Source organism: Cebus imitator, unplaced genomic scaffold, assembly GCF_001604975.1.
Source record: "Cebus imitator isolate Cc_AM_T3 unplaced genomic scaffold, Cebus_imitator-1.0 Scaffold199, whole genome shotgun sequence".
Lineage (NCBI taxonomy): Eukaryota > Metazoa > Chordata > Mammalia > Primates > Cebidae > Cebus > Cebus imitator.
The window spans coordinates 4535209-4543292 of NW_016107514.1; the positions used below are offsets into that span (position 1 = coordinate 4535209).

Sequence of the window (8084 nt, forward strand, 5' to 3'; positions counted from 1 at the left end):
AAAAAAAAAAAAAAAAAAGCATATATTTGCTTTCAACACCATCACAGTGTTTGTTTTTTTATAATCAATATACATATATATGCCTTATAATGGAAAAACACCGAAAATTGCAAAATAAGCAAGGTTTGTTCATTAGTCCAATCTCATATTTAGTAGTCATCTTTACCAACAATAAAATTTGAACATGGTTGTAACTATGCAATATCTAGTGCCGATCTGAATCATATCACAAACCTGTATTAGTAATTTTTGTTAACGATACTATCAAATCCCAAATATCTTTTGAAAATCAAGTATATTTTTGTGGTTATGAAAGTTATACATGCTCTTAACGGCAAAAAGGAAATCACAAAAAACCCACAGTCCCATCAAGAAAGTCACTCCGAATATTTAGGAGTACTTTCTTCCATTCATGTATACACTTACATTGACATCACATAAACACACAAAATACAGATTAAATTTAATGAATGAAGATCAAGCTATTTATACAATTTTAAATTTAGTGAATGAAGATCAAGCTATTTATACAATTTAATCACACTTTTTATTCCCTTAGTATTTGTACCTTCTCACATCATTAAAAATATCTTTGTAAAATCTTTAATGGCTACACAAAATTCCATCCATGACTACTCCATAATTAACTTCTGCCCTATTATGGACATTAGTTTCCAGTTTTTTACAATTACAAATAAAATGATGATTAACAATTTTGTACAGATGTATATCTAAAATTCAGATTTCTTTATGATCAATTATAAAGAACATAAACAAATATAAAGCCTGATGCAGGTTCCAAAACTGTATCCCAGTGAAGTTATACCCATTCAAAATTCTTAACACTAGGTACAGGGAAGTGTCTCTCTCATAAAATATCTTGGGAATTTTTACATTACTACTTCAGGAATTTGGGAAAGCTAAAAACGAGAGGAGAAGGAGCAAAAAGGGATAAAACAGGAAGAGGTCCATATAAAATTGAAACTTCAATCTTGAAAGAAAATACTGAAGAAGCAATCAGAAGAAAAATCAGAGCAAACTGGTAAAGGTGCTAACTGTAACTGTCTAAGAGGGTAATCAAAGACACTAAAGACAACAGAGGCCAAAGGCAGTAAAAATAAAGAACTGGTTTTTATTCCAGTGATCATCAGAACCTTAGAGATTTTTGTTTAAAAAAAAAGTGTGAGGATTAGTATTATAGTTTACATTTTCTACTTTGTTAACTTCTGAATCATTTGAATATTTTTAGAAAAAATACATTTAAAAAAATTCCATTGTAGAGAAAAAAAATAATTTTTGGAGGGACAGTTTCAGAATAACAGAGTCCAAAAGAAAAGGGAGAATTTGTAGAGGTGGAAGCAATATTATCCAAATGAATATTCTATAGAGGTTTTAACTGGAAGAACGTACAGTAATTTTGGAAGAATATTAGATCAGAAAAATGTTGTGGGAATGGAATTATAATGATATGAATAAGAAAACAAAAATTAATAAAAAATTATATGAAGAGAAGAAACATAGAAGTCAGAATTAAAATAATACAAGAAACAGAAGATGGGTGATTCTACGTGTTGCTAGAACTTTCCTCACAGAAAATAAGCATCTACAAAGAAATCAGTGTAGAAACAATTAAAATTACTCAGCGTATTTTTTTAAGTGGAGGTATAATGAAAACATGAGAAATAAGTGTAAACATAAAGAAAAAAAAATCTGGAAGAAATGGATAAATTCCTGGACACTTGCATCCTCCCAAGCCTAAACCAGGAAGAAGTTGAAACCCTGAATAGATCAATAACAAGGGCTGAAGTTGAGGCAGCAATTAATAGCCTACCCACCAAAAAAAGCCCAGTCCAGATGGGTTCACAGCTGAATTCTACCAGACATACAAAGAGGAGCTGGTACCACTCCTTCTGAAACTATTCCAAACAATTCAAAAAGAGGGAACCCTTCCCAAATCATTTTATAAGACAAACATCATCCTGATACCAAAACTCGGCACAGACTCAGAAAGAAAAGAAAACTTCAGGCCAATATCCATGATGAACACAGATGCAAAAATCTTCAATAAAATATTGGCAAACTGATTGCAACAGTACATCGAAAAGCTTATCCACCATGATCAAGTAGGCTTCATCCCGGGGATGCAAGGCTGGTTCAGCATACACAAGTCTATAAACGTAATTCACCACATAAACAGAACCAAAGACAAAAACCACATGATTATCTCAATAGATGCGGGGAAGGCCTTTGACAAAATTCAACACCCTTTATGCTAAAAACTCTAAATAAACTAGGTATTGACAGAACATATCTCAAAATAATAAAAGCTATTTACCACAAACCAACAGCCAATATCATACTGAATGGGCAAAAACTGGAAGCATTTCCTTTGAAATCTGGCACTAGACAAGGATGCCCTCTCTCACCACTCCTATTCAATATAGTACTGGAAGTTCTAGCCAGAGCAATCAGGCAAGAAAAAGAAATGAAGGGTATCCAATTAGGAAAGGAGGAAGTCAAATTGTCTCTATTTGCAGATGACATATGTATATCTAGAAGACCCCATCGTCTCTGCCCAAAATCTCCTGAAACTGATAAGCAACTTCAGCAAAATCTCAGGATACAAAATCAATCTGCAAAAATCACAAGCATTCCTATACGCCAATAACAGACTTAAAGAGAGCCAAATCAAGAATGAACTGCCATTCACAATTGCTACAAAGAGAATAAAATACCAAGGAATACAACTAACAAAGAATGTAAAGGACCTCTTCAAGGAGAACTACAAACCACTGCTCAACGAAATAAGAGAGGACACAAGGGACACAAGCATATGGAGAAACATTCCATGTTCATGGTTAGGAAGAATCAATATCATGAAAATGGCCATACTGCCCAAAGTAATTTATAAATTCAATGCTATCCCCAATCAAGCTACCAATGACCTTCTTCAGAGAACTGGAAAAAACCACCTTAAACTTCATATGGAATCAAAAGAGAGCCTGCAGAGCCACGTCAATTCTAAGCAAAAAGAACAATGCGGGAGGCATCACACTACCAGACTTCAAACTATACTACAAGGCTACAGTAATCAAAACAGCATGGTACTGGTACCAAAACAGAGATATAGACCAATGGAACAGAACAGAGGCCTCCGACGTAACACCACACACCTACAACCATCTGATTTTTGACAACCTCACAAAAACAAGCAATGGGGAATGGATTCCCTGTTTAATAAATGGTGTTGGGAAAACTGGCTAGCCATGTGCAGAAAGCAGAAAAAGGACCCCTTCCTGACACCTTACACTAAAATTAACTCCAGATGGATTAAAGACTTAAACTTAAGACCTAACACTATAAAAACCCTAGAAGAAAACCTAGGCAAAACCATTCAGGACATAGGCATAGGCAAGGACTTCATGACTAAAACACCAAAAGCATTGGCAACAAAAGTCAAAATAGACAAATGGGACCTAATTAAACTCCAGAGCTTCTGCACAGCAAAACAATTATTAGAGTAAACTGGTAACCAACAGAATGGGAAAAAATTTTTGCAATCTACCCATCTGACAAAGGGCTAATATCCAGAATCTACAAATAATTAAAACAAATTTACAAGAGAAAAACAAATAAGCCCATTCAAAAGTGGGTGAAGGTTATGAACAGACACTTTACAAAAGAAGACATACATGAGGCCAACAAACATGAAAAAATGCTCATCATCACTGGTCATTAGAGAAATGCAAATCAAAACTACATTGAGATATCATCTCATGCCAGTTAGAATGGCGATCATTAAAAAATCTGAAGATAACAGATGCTGGAGAGGATGTGGAGAAATAGGAACACTTTTACACTGTTGGTTGGAGTGTAAATTAGTTCAACCATTGTGGAAGACAGTGTGGCGATTCCTCAAGGACCTGGAAATAGAAATTCCATTTGACCCAGCAATCCCATTACTGGGTATATATCCAAAGGATTATAAAGTGTTCTATTATAAGGACACATGCGCATGCATGTTTATTGCAGCACTGTTCACAATAGCAAAGACTTGGAATCAATCCAAATGCCCATCAGTGATGGACTGGACAGGGAAAATGTGGCACATATACACCATGGAATACTATGCAGCCATAAAAAACGATGAGTTCTTGTCCTTTGTAGGGACATGGATGAACCTGAAAACCATCATTCTCAGCACACTGACACAAGAACAGAAAATCAAACACCGCATGTTCTCACTCATAGGTGAGTGTTGAACAATGAGAAGACATAGACACAGGGAGGGGAGCACTACACACTGGGGTCTGTCGGGGGGGAACTATGTGAGGGACAGTGGGGAGTGGGGAGTTGGGGAGGGATACCATGGGGACAAATGCCAGATATAGGTGAGGGAAAGGAAGGCAGCAAACCACATTGCCATGTATGTACCTATGCAACAGTCTTGAATGTTCTTCACATGTACCCCAAAACCTAAAACACAATAAAATATATATTTAAAAAAGAAAAAATAGAAAATTCAAACAGAGCAATTATCATGGAGAAAACTGGAAAAGAAAAAGATAAATGCTTCAACTAGTTGTGCGATCCAAATGATGTTAAAAGACTAATTGTATCAGGCCTTCAAGGTACAGATTAATTCCCTGTTATTTCACTGTTTCAAAGAATAAAGAAAACTGAAAAATGTTCTTATGACGCTAGCATAATTCTAATACCATAGTCTATAACCCATAATTGCCATAAGCAAACTAAGAAGTGTAGGAAAGAAAATCTCAGACAAATGTCATGAGTATAAATACAAACATCCTGGGCCACACATGGTGGTTCATGCCTTTAATCCCAGCACTTCAGGAGACCAAGGTAGGTGTATCACTTGAGGCCAGGAGATTGAGACCAGCCTGACCAACACTGTGAGACCCCCAACTCTTAAAAAAATTTAGCTAGGCCGGGCGCGGTGGCTCACGCCTATAATCCTAGCACTTCGGGAGGCCGAGGCGGGTGGATCACGAGGTCAAGAGATCGAGACCATCCTGGCCAACAGATCGAGACCATCCTGGTCAACAAGGTGAAACCTCGTCTGTACTAAAAATACAAAAATTAGCTGGGCATGGTGGTGCGTGCCTGTAGTCCCAGCTACTCGGGAGGCTGAGGCAGGCAAATTGCTTGAACCCAGGAGGCGGAGGTTGCAGTGAGCCGAGATCGTGCTATTGCACTCCAGTCTGGGCAACAACAGCAAAACTCCATCTCAAAAAAAAAAAAAAAAAAAAAAAATTAGCTAGGCCTGGGGGCATCTAACTGTGGTCCTAGTTACTCCAAAGATTGAAGTGGGAGGATTGCTTGAGCCAGGAAGGTTGAGATGCAGTGAACCTTGACTGCGCTACTGCACTTCAGCCTGAGCAACAGTGCAAGACTGTCTCTAAAAATAAATAAAAATACAAACATCGCAAGTTAAATATTAGCAAACTGATAGAATAATTTATTAAAAATCCCTATGACTATTTAAGTATTATTCTATGAATTCAAAGATGATTCCACCTTTGGAAATCTATTGTCATAATTTATTACACTATTAAAGGGAAAAAATAATATAATTATTTGGTTAGATCCCCAAAACTAATTTCACCTGACTTAGCACTCTTTGAATTAAAATTCTCAGGAAGAAAGTAAGAAAACTCTCTCTCTCAAATGCAAAGTAAACATCATATTTAATGGTGAGATATTTTAATTATTCACCAAAAAAGACTAAAACAAGATAAAGATTCCACTACTATTCTGCACTTTTCTGTACAAGAAAAAAAGGACACAAATATTAGAAAGAGAAAAATTACTATTTTTTATAGTTTATATATCTATCTGGAAAGCCTAAGAGAATCAACTCCAAAACTCTTAGAAACAGTATGTAAATTTAGTAAGGTGGCTGGATATAACATTAATATACACTAGTGATAAACAATTATAAATCTAACCACAGTGGTACTTGTAGAGTAGATGGTCTTATTTACACAATAAAAATCTGTAAAGTCCCTAGGCAAAAAAGTTGTTTAACAAGACTGCAAAAGAAAAAGAAAAAAGAGAAAACAGGAGATAAAGAGTAAATAAGTCTGTTTTCAACAAATAAGATCTTAATAAATGAAGAGATATATCTCTCCACTGAATGAGAAAATGAGATCAGTTCTTAATAACAGTTTAGAGACAAGCCCAAGTACATAAAGAAATTTAATATATAATAAAGGTAGTACTGGGCACAGTGGCTCATGCCCATAATCTCAACACTTTGGGAAGCTGAGCAAGAGGGTTACTTGAGGCCAGGAGTTCAAGACCAGCCTGGGCAACACAGTGAAACCCCATCTTTACAAAAAACTTAATCAGCCAGCATGGTGACACATGCCTGTAGTCCCAGCTACTTTGGAGGCTGAGGTAGGAGATCGCTGGAGCCCAGGAGTTTGAAGCTATAGTGAGCCATGATTGTGCTACTGCACTCCAGCGTAGGCAATAGAGCAAGACCCTACCTCTAAAAAATAAAAGTAAAATAATAGAGGTAGTATTTTAAATCACTGGTGAACAATGACTATATGTCAAAAAAATTCAACCTTATATTGTACTGCACAAAATTATATTCCAAATAAACTAAAAAGCTAAATATAGCAAGAAAATGATATAAATATTCAAATATAGGAGAATTTTTTCATAACCCTGGAGTGGAAAATGCTTTCCAAATGTAAAATGAAACCTTAAGCCATAAAGGCAATGACTGACAGATTTAATAACATTCAAATAAAATAACTATATATGGCAAAAGATGCTGGCAAATGACAGGCTGGGAGAAATGTTTTTAATATACCTGATAGATAGGGTGTATATCCTTAATTTACACCAATAAAAACTGAAAAGGCAAGCTACAGACAGAGAAAATATTCACAATGCATACATCTGCCAAAGGACTCATGTCCAGAATACACAAATTCCTGCAAATCAATAATAACAGGCAAATTAAACATGCTAACAACTTGAATGGGCACTTGAAAAGAGACTAAGTGATAAATATGCATATAAAGAAATGTTCATTATTATGAGACATTATTACACATGCACAGAATGGCAGTGTAAATGGGTATACCTACTTTGGCAAACTGGTAGTTTCAACTAAAGCTAAACCTGTGTCTATACTACAACCTAGCCATTCCAATAATAGATATATGTCCAAGAAAAGTAAGTGCATGTGTCCACAAAAAGACAAGTACAAGAATGTTCACAGCAGTTTAATTAGTAACAGCAAAATACTAGAAACAACACAAATGTCTACCAATAGGAAAATAGATAAATCATGACAGATTCATATAATAATAAAAAGAAGCACCAGAACATAGTTGAATTTCAGAAATATCATGCTAAGTGAAGAAAGCCACATACAAACATATATGATTCCATTTACACAAAGTTCAGGAACTGGCAAAACTGATGAATGATGATGTAAGTCAGAAGTATGATAACCTCTTACGGACTACTGTTAGGTCCAATATCTGTATCTTAATTACGATATTGGTCCAATTTCTGTATCTTAATTTGGGTGAAAGTTACAAAAAATCATCAGGCTGTACTCTTAAAAGCAAGCATCTAGTAAAGTACATAAAAAAAAAAATAAAATGTAATATTAAAGAAGCTATAAGCCAGACACAGTGGCTCACGCCTGTAATGCCAGCACTTTGGGAGGCCAAGGAGGGCAGGTCACCTGAGGTCAGGCGTTTGAGATCAGCCAGGCCAACATGGTGAAACCCCATCTCTACTAAAAATACAAAAATTGGCCGGGCACGGTGGCTTACGCCTGTAATCCCAGCACTGTGGGAGGCCAAGGTGGGTGGATCACCTGAGGTCAGGAGTTCAAGACCAGCCTGGCCAACATAAGGAAACCCCATCTCTACTAAAAATACAAAAAATTAGCTGGGCATGGTGGCACATGCCTGTAATCCCAGCTACTTAGGAGGTTGAGGTAGGAGAATCCCTTGAACCTGGTAGGCGGAGGTTGCAGTGAACTGAGATCGTGCCATTGCACTTCAACCTGGGCAACAAGAGCAAAACTCTGC

The 8084-nt window shown here is 36.2% G+C and overlaps 1 protein-coding gene across 4 annotated transcripts in view; it reads right to left on the reverse strand.

The window, feature by feature from the left end:
• The window catches only part of SASS6 (SAS-6 centriolar assembly protein), a 61523-nt gene that overhangs the window by 38605 nt on the left and 14834 nt on the right, over positions 1 to 8084 (reverse strand). The window lies entirely within an intron of this gene.